This window comes from Gossypium arboreum, chromosome 5, assembly GCF_025698485.1.
Source record: "Gossypium arboreum isolate Shixiya-1 chromosome 5, ASM2569848v2, whole genome shotgun sequence".
NCBI lineage: Eukaryota > Viridiplantae > Streptophyta > Magnoliopsida > Malvales > Malvaceae > Gossypium > Gossypium arboreum.
Window position 1 is genome coordinate 79,689,246 of NC_069074.1, and position 13,809 is coordinate 79,703,054.

A 13,809-nucleotide genomic window follows, 5' to 3' on the forward strand; every position below is an offset into this window, starting at 1 on the left:
CTTTATATGAGCTCTCGAGGCCCAAAATACACGTTAGAAACAAATCGGGACTAAACTGGATACTCAAAATTTTTTTCAAAAATCATTGAAATTTTTCTAAGTTGCAAGGGATACACGGTCGTGTGGCCAGGCCATGTGACTTACACAGTCAGGAGACACACCCGCGTTCCAGGCCATGTGGACATTCGAAATAGGGATACACGGTCGTGTCTCAGCTTGTGTTCGTGCCCGTGTGAATATACTAACTTAGGACACATAGCTAAGCTGCAGGCCCCCGTGTAGCACCCCAAACCTGGCCCAGACATTATGGCCAGATCCGACATGCCACATCGAAACGTTCAAAACATTTTATATTGTTGATCCAGAAAAAACCTACTTAGTGTTTTAAAAGATAATTTCATTATAAGTTAAAGTGAATGGAAGCTGTGCACCAGGTAGGAAATCGGAAAAGAGGAGGTGAGTCTATTGGACTACTTAAGTACCAAGCTCCCTTCGGATCCAATCCTAGACATGCACACCGCCATTGCAACACCCTAACGTCATGTATATTTTTAGAAAACCGATTTGATTAAGTCATTTTTAGGAAAACTGATTAATTTTGGAAAATACTTTCATTGCGGAAGCTTTGCTTGTTGTCGTGTTATTTTGAAATCAATTGTTGTTTTTTTTTTTTGAAACCGCACCCTAAAGCTATCCAATTTCAACAGTTAAAATAAGTAATACCTATCTTAGTAAAACATATCAAAACCATCAAAAATAAATAAGCGGCCTTATTACATTTAAAAGCCCAAAACCTCAAACGTAATTAAAAGGATGTCCAGTTCACCAGAAGAAAATCAAACTTTCAGAACGGGTGGCCACTTCGAATTCCCTCACAACTCCAAGCCCACTATGGTTGGGGATTTCCTGCGTGGATGAAAATAAAAGGGGTGAGTTTGGGGAAACTCAGTGTGTAAGGAAAACCCATTTAAAGCCCAAGTCAGCTCAAGCCTATTGGGCCTAAGCCCATTCAGGTAACAGTGGTACTGAACCAGAGCCCTTTTCAGATTACAATAAACGGGCCTTAGCCCTTATTCAGATAATGATGGCCCATAGGCCCATTTCAAAATACATGCAACATCAATAACATATGCAAGCCCATTTGGGAGACTACTCAACCCACCAACCACTACACTCCACCGCACCAGCCTTACACTCCATGTGGGGAATAGCTCAACCCACCCAAATTTCACTCCACATTCTTGCGGCTTGCTTTGCTCGATTAACAAAGAATTGAGGCAAAGCCTCCAAGACGTGGACAAGCCACTTTCAGACTTCCTCATCAATATCCCAATCCCATGCATCGAGATAATAACAACATGGCATGCAAGAAATAACAACGATCAAACATGCATTTAGGTCAATTTAACCCTAGGGTATTTTTGGTAATTTATCTACTAGGGTAAACCGTAAATTTTCCACTTTTAAAGGTATTTCAGTAATTTATCTATTTTAGGGTTTTTCATGCATATTCCTACTTTTCACGTACTAACGTAATCACGCATCGAGGGTTCTTACGAATTGGGCCGTTGGCCCATCATTCCAATTTTGGCCCATTAAGCCCAAAAATATCGAGGGCACAGAAATCATGCACTTTGCAGTCCAAATTTTGCAGCTTACCAAAAACATTAATCGATTTACCTCACGAGCATTCGCACACTCGCAAATCTACAAAATATCGGTTTTCGGCATTTCGGCTTTTCGACTTTTGCCGATCCAAACTAAGAAAGAGGGTGTTAGTTACACACCTGTTTGCGACGATATGCTGACAAGATCCACACACGAACCGCCTACAATTGGATTACTAACACGTTAATCTAACTATTCAAATACAAACTACGTATTAAGCCCTTACAATATTCGGCCAACCACACCTACAGATCATAGTAAGCTTATAAGAAATCAATAAGCAACTCATTAACAAATTTTTGTCAATGTTTACCACATAATCATAATTTCACTGCAAGCTGTCTTCCTGAGCAACAGTCACTAAATCATTTATAACTGGAGCTACGAAACTCCAAATCAAGTACCGTTAATTTTCCCTGAAAGTAGACTCATATATCTTATATTCATAAAATTTTCAGAATTTTTGGTTTGGTCAATCAATACCAGATTTTTCTCAAAGTTTCGCATGTTTCACTGTTTGACTAATCTGACCACTCTTCATTACGAATCAAATTTCTCATTGTACAGAATTCAAAATATGTTCTCGTTTATTTCATTTGAAACTAGACTCAACAAGATTTAATTACATAATTTATTCAGCTTTAAATTCATCTCCCACAATTTATGGTGATTTTCCAAAGTCACGTTACTGCTGCTGTCCCAAGCAGATTTATTACCAAATTCACCCTTTCACACATAACTTGCATGCATGTTATTTAAACATGTATATCACCAATCAATCATCACATATCTATGATTTTACTTAAGTATAATTTCCATTTCATCATTTTAAAGCACAACATGTTAGCCGATTTTTCCCCTTAGCATTAAGGCACATGGATGCTCATTTGTTTGGCTCAACTTCACCCATCTTCCATTTTTCATCAAAAGAACATGAAACAACAACCATTTCCTTCATTTTAATTCATGACTAAATGCTCACAACACAACTAAAAACCAAAATATGCTTCAAGAGTTAAGGTAGAATCAAGAAGAACTCATGAACATCAAGATAGAAGCAAACTACCATGAACTTACCTTCAATTTTCTTCCCCAAGTGACCGAACATTCAAGAGCTTTCTCCTCTCCTTTCTCTTCTCTAACTTTCGCTATGATGAACAAAGATGGACAAAACTTTGTTCTTTTCACCCTTTTCTTTTAATAAAATTTCATATTTCATCCATTTAATTCTTTAATACAAAAGACATGAAATTCCCATCATGGAACATTTACCTAACCCATTATCATGGAACATTTACCTAACCCATTATCATGGAATATTTACCTAATCTATTATCATGGAACATTTACCTAACCCATTATCAATTTGTACCATGAATTATGGATATCAAGTGCTCATATTGTCTACAACAACATAATGGCTGGCCACTTCATGTAAAATGGGAGGTTTGTCATGCAAATCCTCCTATTTTGCACTCCTATTTATTTGGCCACTTCAATTTAGCCTATAGCATTTTCAAACATTTTCACATAGGTCCTATTTCATAATTTCACTCCCTTTTTCTTATGGAACAAAAATTAACTAAAATTGCCAGGTTCTATCTTAAGCTTGGGCCTTCTAGAGGCCCACTAACATAATTAAGCCTATGCCAACATTCACAGAATTCCCGAAAATTGGGGCGTTACACCCCGTGTGCTAGACTCTGTGAGTATACTGACTTAGGTCTCACGGCCAAACCACACGCCCGTGTGCTAGGTCGTATGAGAAATTTGAACATACTGACTTTGTAAATTAAAAGATACAAGGGACACATGGCCGTATCACAGGGCCGTGTGTCACACATGGCTGAGATACATGCTCGTGTCTCTACCCTTGTGGACAAAAAAAGGTAATTTCCAAGCCATATTTCTCACCCATTTTGGTATCAACCTAAGCACAACAATTTGAATATCTACAAGCCATAAAAAGACATTCAAACAAGCCAAAATCAAGTCTTAAACATGTATTATCACAACATAAAACTAATATGCCCATAGGCACTGCAATTGACAACTTAAAGGCATGTCAACCAAGTATCTCAATCTATCTATTTGACCAAGTTCATATATGCATGTTCAAACCACATTTTGCTTTCCTTCATTGTACCATATCAAACACACAATAATCACACATCAAAATATACCAAACACAAGCCATTCAAATGTCTAGTTTCAACAAAACATTTATATGCCATAATTGGCCAAAATAACCTATACATGCCATTATAACCAAGATTTATTTACTAAAGGTACCAAAATAGCCGATGGATAGTGTGAAATAGCTCCAACTAGCTTCCAATCCAAACAAGCTTCCAGATTACAATAAAACATGGAAAATAACACAGAGTAATTATTTAAGCTTAGTAAGTTTGTATAATACAAAGTTTAACTTACCATATTTCCATAAAATATGTAAGTAAACATAGTATAACTTTAACTTACCATATTTCCATAACATATGTAAGTAAACATAGTATAACTCAATTAATTTGGCCAAAAGCCTAAATACATGATCACAATATTTTAGCCATGAAAATCACATATAAAATCCAACACACATGGTTGAATTCATCAAATAATCATATTTCATGTACTTCATGTATATACTGATAATAGTTCATATCAAACTCATATAGTATTTCATAACACAACTATGTCCGATGAACCATTTAAAATATCGTTGGATACACGGGTAGTACACACGAAGTGTACTAAACTGTAATCCGTCAGTTCATATTCAAATATGCTCATACGAGCAGTAAACGAGAAGCTCCTCCGAGCTGAATAACGGGAAGCTCATGCAAGCTATATAATGGGAAGCTACTCCGAGCTATATAATGAGAAGCTCATGCAAGCTGTGGTGTGTCTGCAACACATGCAGGACATCAACCATATCGGTAACCCTAATGACATTGTCATTTGTATCCTACGAATTTCTTAAGGTTGAAATCGGGCTCTGTAATCATCGGATATGCGATTGATATTTATACATGGAAATTGTACAATTCACAAACCATAAATCAATTTAAGACATATTAATATACAATTTAATTACACGAACTTATCTCGACAAGTATAAGTAGATACGAAGATGACTAATCAGATATTTTCTCTTTGCCTCAATCTAACTCTTTACGGGGTCTAACCGGATATATACAAATGAATTTATCTCAATTCAATTGATATTCAATTTTTTCCAGCACATATATTTGGAAAAATTACTATTTTGCCCCTATATTTTTAATTCACTGCAATTTAGTCCTAAGGCTCGAAAAATGACTTTCATGCAATTTAATCCTTACTCAAACCTAGTCAAATTTTATACATATTAATAGCAGCCCACATAATTCCCAATTCACAATTTTACCATAAATTTATCATCTTTTTCAATTTAATCCCTAATTGATAATTTCATTAAAATTCTCTTTACAAAAGTTGTTTATCTAACAACAACATTTCATTTTCTATCATGAAACTTCAAAACTCAAGTATGCTCATCATTGGAAAAAACCTAATATTTTAATGGTTTTTCAAATTAATCCCTGAGATAACTAGATTAAGCTATTATGATCTCGAAAACATAGAAATCATTAAAAACGGGACAAGAATACATACCAAATTGAGCAAAATAAGCTTGCTAATATCTCAAGCTTCCATGGCTAGTTTTTTTTATTTTTTTTTATGTTTGGTGGATGATGATGGTAATAGATTATTTTATTTTATTTATTTTAACTTTAATCACCAATTTCCAAAATTAACCTTATTAATTCAATTAATTTCCATGATGACTATTCATGCTTATCCACTAAGCATTTTAATAGTCTATTTACTATATAAGGACATCCAATTTAAAATTATATAGCTATTTAATACCTTTAGCTATTAGAACTCTACTTTTTCACTTAATGCAATTTAGTCCTTTTCATCAAATTAGACATGTAAACAATAAAATTTCTTAACGAAATTTTTATACTATATTTCTATCATACAATAGACCATAAAATAATGATAAAATAAAATTTTCTCCGACTTTGGATTTGCAGTCCCAAAACCGTTATTCTGATTTCACTGAAAACGGGCTGTTACATAACCATTTAAACCTCAAAATTTCTTAACAAAACATTAATAAAACCTTAATAACACTCCATAAGTATTTCTTAATTCTTTCACCAATAAAAAGGTTCGGATATTGCTTTTGCATAGTTTCCTTAGGTTGCCAAGTAGCTTCTTCTATTCCATGTCGCTGCTAGAGAACTTTTGCTAAAGCTACTATTTTATTTCTCAATTCTTTCACCTCTCATGCCAAAATTATGATCGATTCTTCACTGTATGTCATGTCAGGCTGGATCTCGATATCCATCGGGGAGATAACATGTGAAGGGTCAAATTGATACCTTCATAACATAGACACGTGGAAAACATTGTGAATTCTTTCAAGTTTTGACAGTAGAGATAACTGGTACGGAATAGGTCTGATTCTTTCAGTAATCTCATACAACCCAATAAATCGCAGACTCAGCTCTCCTTTACGACCGAACTGAAGAATTTTTTTCCAGGGTGAAACTTTCAAAAATACATTGTCAGCAAATTAAAATTCTATATCTTTACATTTAAGATCCATATAAGATATCTGATGATCTGAAGCTGCTTTTAAGCAATCTTGGATCACTTTCACTTTTTCTTCAGTCTCACGAATTAAATAAACTCCATGTATCTTTTTCTCACTAAGCTCAGTCCAATATAATGAAGTTTGTCATTTTCGACTATATAGAGCCTCGTACAGTGCCATCTTTATACTTGACAAAAAACTATTATTATACATGAATTTGATTAATGGAAAATATTTCTCCCAATTGCCTTTGAACTCTAAAAGACAACACCGAAGCATATCTTCAAGAATCTGAATCACACGCTCGAACTGACCATCAGTCTGAGAGTGAAATGCAGTGCTAAAATGCAACCGCGTACCTAGAGCTTCCTGTAACTTTTTCCAGAATTGTGATGTGAACCGCGAATATCTATCTGATATAATAGAGACTGGCACTCCATACAGCCTGATAATCTCTAGAACATATAACTCAGCTAATCTGTCAAGTGAGAAATTCGTATGTACCGGAATAAAATGTGAAGACTTTGTCAAATGATCGACAATAATCCAAATGACATCTTTCTTTTTTGGAGATAAGGGTAACCCTGAGACAAAATCTATAGTAACCCTATCCCATTTCCATTCTAGTATCATTACTGGCTGTAATAGTCCTGAAGGTACCTGATGTTCAGCTTTAACTTGTTGACATATTAAACATCTAGATACAAAATTAGAAATATCATGTTTCATTCCTAGCCACTAGTACATTTGTTTCAAATCATTGTACATTTCATTACCCCCCGAATGAACGACACACTATCACTATGAGCTTTGTGCAAAATTTTCTGTATAAGCTTTTGATTCTTCGGTATACAAACTCTACCTCTGAATAAAAATAATTACCGGGTCCTATTTGAAATTCTAAATCAGAAGTCGACTCACACTTTACCTGTTTAGCTAAAATCTCATTATCACATTTCTAAGCTTCGCAGATCTATTGTAAAAATATCAATTTAGCTTTTAGCTCAGCTCCAAAAAAGGCTGACAACCTTGAATTTTTGGTGGTATTGATAGTGGTACAAGATCAGTAAGAGAATTAGTCGATAGATCTGAATCCAAGAGACCTCAGACTTATGCTATTAGAACATAAGAAGAGGGAACGTTTCTAATGTGATTACTGGTAAATTCTCTTTATTTGATTCTTCTATAATTGCACTAATTGGTCTTGGCTCTACGCATTCATACATATGCATTATATTAGTGAAAGAGAGAGTTATCAGTAGAATCTATAGAATACGAAGTAGTAGTTACTAACCCTTTTGGGCAAAGTGAGAAAGTTAATAAAATGTGTAGAAAATGTCCCTTAAAAATTTAGAATTATAAGTTTCCAGCGGACCTTATGGGACTTACATTTCATGAGTTTGATTTGATATTGGGTATGGACTGGTTTTCAGAACACGGTGTTATAGTTGATTGCAGAAGAAAAAAATTTCCTTGAAAACTTCAGATGGAAAGGAAGTGATTGTAGTTGGTGAAAAATATAGTGCACTGACGAATGTGGTGTCTGTAATGAAGGCTTTTAAGATGATGAGAAAGGGACACATTACTTTGCTTACTTACATTTTGGATACTCATGCAACGAATTCTAATATTGAAAAGATACCAGTAGTTCGAGATTTTATCGATGTGTTTCTAAAGGAATTATCAGGTTTGCCTCCAAAAAGAGTAGTAGAGTTTGGGATTGAGTTAATTCCAGGCAATACATCGATATCTATAGCACCTTACCAGATGACACCCACTGAGTTGAAAGAATTGAAAACACAGCTACAAGAGTTATTGGACAAGAGATTCGTACATCCTAGTGTATCCCCATGGGGAGCACCAGTATTGTTCGTGAAGAAGAAAAATGGGTCTTTGAGGTTTTGTATAGATTACCGTTAGCTAAATAAAATGATTGTAAAGCCTAGGATTGATGATTTGTTTGACCAATTAAAAGGAGCTAGTGTATTTTTTAAGATTGATATTAAATTAGGGTATTATCAGTTACGGGTGAAGGAATTTGATGTGTCGAAAACTACCTTTAAGACTTGATATGGTCATTATGAGTTCTTAGTTATGCCATTTGGATTGACTCATACTCCATCCGCCTTCATGGATCTTATGAATAGAATTTTTTAACCTTATTTAAATCAATTTTTTGTTGTATTTATAGGTGATATTCTAGTGTATTCAAAGAAGAAGAATATTATAGACATCTCTGTAAATTGCTATAGATTTTGAGAGAAAAACAATTGTATGTTAAATTGAGTAAGTGTGAATTTTGGTTAAAAGAAGTCACTTTTCTATGACACATTGTATTATTATACGGTATTCGAGTAAATCTAAAAAGGTAGAAGCTATACTTGAATGGAAACCACCAAAGAAGGTGACAAAAGTAAGGAGTTTTCTCGAGATGGCTGGTTACTATAGAAGATTATTTGAGAGGATTCTATATGATTGCGTCACCCTTGACAAAATTATTTTACAAAAGTGTGAAATTTGAATGGATAGAAAGATGTCAGCAAAGTTTTGAAAGATTAAAAGCAGCATTGATAGAAGCTCCTGTACTGATTCAACCAAAATCTGGTAAAGAGTACGTGATTTTTAGTGATGCTTCGTACAGTGGTTTGGGTTACGTGCTAATTCAAGGAGGAAATGTAGTAGCATATGCTTCTAGACAATTGAAGCCACATGAAAAGAACTACCCGACGCATGATCTTGGATTGGCTATAGTGGTTTTTTCATTAAAAACATGAAGACATTATCTATATGAGGAAAAATGCTATATCTCAATAACCATAAGAGTTTGAAGTATTTGCTAACTCAAAAATAGTTGAGTTGAGACAGAGAAGATAGGTTGAATTGCTAAAGAACTATGATTGTATCATTGATTATCACCCCCAAAAGCGAATGTGGTAGCAGATGCTTTAAGAAGAAAATCATTGGCAGCTTTGAAAACAATGAACACATTAAGAGATGAAACAAAACGGTGAGTTATTTGTTGAGTTAAGGGTGAAACCAACTTTGTTATAGGAGGTGAAAGATGCTCAAAAAGAATATGAAGAATTATCGGTGATTAAGAAACAACTTAAGGAAGGGAAAATAGTGAATTTGAGATTAATAGTGAGGAGAGCTTGAGATTTCATGGTCGGATATGTGTACTTAATCAAGAAGTTTTGAGGCAAAGTATTTTGAATGAAGCACATCACAGTTCGTTCGGTTTACATTTGGGGAGTAATAAGATGTATCACAACTTGAAACCATTTTACTAATGGAAAAGGATAAAGAAAGACATAGTTGAATACATTTCTAAATGTTTGACATGTCAACAAGTGAAGGCAGAACATCAAGTTCCATCTTGTTTGCTACAATCAATAGCTATACCAAAGTGGAAATGGGAAATAATTACTATGGATTTTGTAACTAGATTGCCACTCTTATTGTAGAAGAAGGACGCTATTTGGGAAATTTTGGATCGATTGATGAAGTCTGCCTATTTTCTACTAGTACAAACTAATTTGTCTATATACAAGTACGCACAGTTGTATATAGATGAAATAGTAAGGCTTCACGGAGTGCTAGTATCCATCATTTCTAATCAAAATTCGAGATTTACATTGAATTTTAGGGAGAAACTATATGAAGCTTTAGGTACACGATTAAATTTTAGTACGACATATCACCTTCAGACTAATGGGCAACCAAAATGGTAATTTAGACATTGGAAGACATGTTAAGTAGGTGCATCATTGAATTTTAAGGCAGCTGGGAAAGGTATCTAACATTGGTTGAATTTACCTATAATAATAGTTACCAATCTAGTATTCAAATGGCATCGCATGAAGCACTGTATGGAAGAAAATGTAGAACTCCTATGTACTGGATAGAATTGAGTGAAAAATAAATCAGTGGGTCCTAACTTGATTAAAGAAACAGAAGAGAAAGTGAAATTGATCAGAGACCAGTTAAAAGTAGCCTTAGATAGATAGAAATATTATGTCTATCTCAAAAGGAAAGATATTGAATACAATGTGGGTGAGAAAATATTTTTAAAAGTGTCGCCATGAAAAAACGTTCTTCGATTTGGGAAGAAAGGAAAGCTGAGTACAAGATTCATTGGGCTATATGAGATTTTAGAACGAGTTGGTCTACTTGCTTATTGGTTAGCTTTACCACCGGATTTGGATAGAATTCACAATGTTTTTCATGTTTAAATGCTATGAAGATATCGGTCTGACCCATCTCATGTGATTACTCCTAAAGTAATAAAAGTCCAATCGAATTTGACTTATGAAGAGGAGCCAATAAATATACTTGCTCAGGAAGTAAATGAATTGAAAAACAAATAGGTTTCATTGGTAAAAGTCTTGTGGAGACATCATAATTCAAAAGAAGCAACATGGGAAAGAGAGGAAACGATGAGACAACAATATTTGCAGTTGTTTACATTAGGTAAATTTCGAGGACAAAATTTATTAAGGGGGAGAGAATTGTAACATTGACGTTTTAACTCGGGGTTAGGTACAATGATAGATCGGGTGAAGAATTAGTGCAAATTTTTGAAATATAATAAATAGGAATTTTGAGTATTAAATGAGGAAGTTTTTAGAGCCAATAACAAAATAGAAAATACTCCTTAGGTAGGAAAATTTTAAATAGATACATTGGCTTAATTGAAAGAATAGAGAATTTGTTATGGCCAGAGTAGGAAAAATAATAAGTTAGAAGCTACATAGTAGTAGAGGAAAGGGATGAAGGATAAAGAAGAAATTTAACTAAAGTGTTGTATGAGTTATCTTAGGAAATATGAAAGATGAGGAAGGACAAAGTGGTAATTAGCCAAGTAGATATTTATTAGGTGTAATGATGATGGGTAAAAGCGTAAAGATGGATGGCTTAAGGATTTATTAGCAATTTGACCATTTTAATTAAAAATGTGAGATATTTTAGTAGAATGGTGTAGAAAAGTGGAGAAAAAAATATGAAAGTTATCATTTTTTACCAACCACCAAACCGTCACTTTTTCCCCTAGTTTCCATCTAACTTCTCTTTTATTTCCTATCATGTCCTTCCTCCATTGTTGAACCATTCAAGCTTCAAACATTCCTTTTTCTTTGAAATTTATTTAGTAAAAACTAAAAAGAAGACTAGTGAACAAATTTATTTTATGAGAAAACTTTCATAGATGGGTTAAAAGAGAGAAAATTATGAGTTAGAGTTTTGGGCTTTGAAAGAGCTAAGGTAAGAGATGATGAAATTATCATACCATACATGTTTATTTATATTAAATAGTATAGCAAAGTCGCTTGATTGTGGTTTTTAACATATAAATATTATATGTTTGTTATGAAAATTGAAGAGAAAGAAAAGAAAGGAGGGAACCTAATTGAAGGAAAAGGGAAACAGAAGACTAAAAAGTGAAGGAAGAAGAGGATATTTCATCTCAACTTTTTTTGTAAGTACTACAAGATTTTTAAATTATTTTTATTTAAATGCTTATATTGTAATGTGAAATTATCTAGAATAAAAATGTAAAAAATATATTTATAGTTGTAAATAGATAATAAAAAGGGGATTAGATTATGAAATTATGAAATTTGTAAAGAAAATTATAGGTGGGAGAATATGAAATGGTATATTTGTTTGAACACTAAGTAATGATGTTGTGGTAAAAGTATGTGTGAAAAATGTGTGATATTTGTGATTTGTGAAATGGGGACTAAATTGTAGATGATGGAGAATTGTGAAATCTTTTCTGAAATACTTATGTAAAGTATTTAAATGTTTGAAATTTAGAACTATTCGATATTAGTGGCATGCCATGAAGGGACCTTAGTGCACTTTCCTATTATTAACACATTAATACTCTTTGTTTAGCACATTCGTGCTCTTTGTATAGCACCTTGTGCTTTCTGTTGATTAGTGCATAATAATGCACCTCTGTAATTGTTTTGTATCTTTGGTATGTTCTATAAAAGTCTACTATGGGCTAAAGATATGAAATGTAAACAAAGGTGAATCATCAAAGTGTTAAGGTAAGTTTAGTGACTTTCAAAGGTAAGTTAAATTTTCTTAAAGCAAGGTATAGTTGTATGAATTTAGTATATGTGTAACCATGTATTAAATTGAATAATTTTAAAACAATATGTTACGATTCATTTACCTATTTATTCTTGTAGTGCTTACTAAGCCTTCACCAGCTTAATGTGTTTATTTTAATGTGTAGATACAGTTAGACTCAAAGAGATCGAGTTGGGGTAGGAGATCTCTCATCTCATCACATCCCCAAGAGCTCCAAGAGTAGGTACTATATTTTGAGTTAAAATGGCATGTACATAGGTAGACCAAATGTGTTCCTATGTGTTAAGGACTAAAATGCAAACTCTTGAAACTCTATCTATTTTGGTTTTACATGAAGTATTTTGGTTCTATATGAAATAAATTATTGAAACCATAAGTTTGTTTGCAAATATGGCTTGCTAATATGACGGTTATGGCTTATTTGGAATTTTAATACATTTTGAATTGGTCTTAAGTGTTGAGAAGAATCTAATATATATTGCAGGGGGTTTAGTGAATTTTTAAATTGATTTTTGCCCAAATTTTACCCAAGGTATCGATACATTGGCTTTGAAATACAAAATTGTCAAAACAGAATGTGATTATGGCATCATTTTTGTCATTGGTATCGATATCGGAGGCTAGGTATGATACTAGGCCTAAGGTATCGCTACCTTCATCAAAATTTGAATTTCTGGAGTTCCAAAATGCTATTTTGGTATTGATTTTGTGCAGTGGTATAGTAACTATTTTAAAAGCTATCGATACCTTTTGTTTTGGTATCGATACTTTTTCCCTATTTTGAGTAAAAACAATGTTAAAGTCATTTCCAAACATAATCTAACATCCAATAATGACCCCACACGTTTATATTAATAATTTTTGGGTTAAATAAGTTAAAATACTATGTATAGATGTCTAAATTAATCAATGTCTAGCCAAAATTGTTTTGGTACCAAATGTAATAGTCTTATACCGGGTCTATACGATTGGACCGGGTATAGAGGTGTCACAGTTTCGCACAGCCGATGTGACCCTTCTGGGATGGAGAGCTCATATGTGAAATTGGGAAGTTTTATTCCCTGAATGACCATAACTCTTTGAAGTTCCTCTTGCTTAATGGTACAAAGATAAAGTTTGTTTGTCACTAGAATCGGAGACAGTCGTTCTTGCGGTGGATGGGCTGGGACTAACCGGTTACCGATTTCTCTCATCCTCTCCATAACTCGAGTAAAAGAAGAAGGCAAAAATTTAAAAAGCAAAAATGTTTGAAAATAACTTTGTTTCAAGTTGTTGGAAATGCTAAGTGTGAAAGATTTAGGGTTTGAAAGGCTTCCCCTTTTAATGATTTGTATAACCAAGGAAAATCAATGACCTAGAAGTAAGCAGATGAAAACGGTTCAACTTTCAATGGT

At 33.6% G+C, this 13,809-nt stretch overlaps 1 long non-coding RNA gene across 1 annotated transcript in view; it reads right to left on the bottom strand.

The window, feature by feature from the left end:
- Nucleotides 1-770: 770 nt before the first annotated feature.
- The window catches only part of LOC128293287 (uncharacterized), a 48,579-nt gene continuing 35,540 nt past the window's right edge, over nucleotides 771-13,809 (bottom strand). The window contains exons 2-3 of the long non-coding RNA XR_008283458.1: nucleotides 1,788-1,829; nucleotides 771-906 (exon numbers count right to left, since the gene is read on the bottom strand). This is a non-coding gene — a long non-coding RNA (uncharacterized LOC128293287). The remainder of the gene's footprint in view (nucleotides 907-1,787; nucleotides 1,830-13,809) is intronic.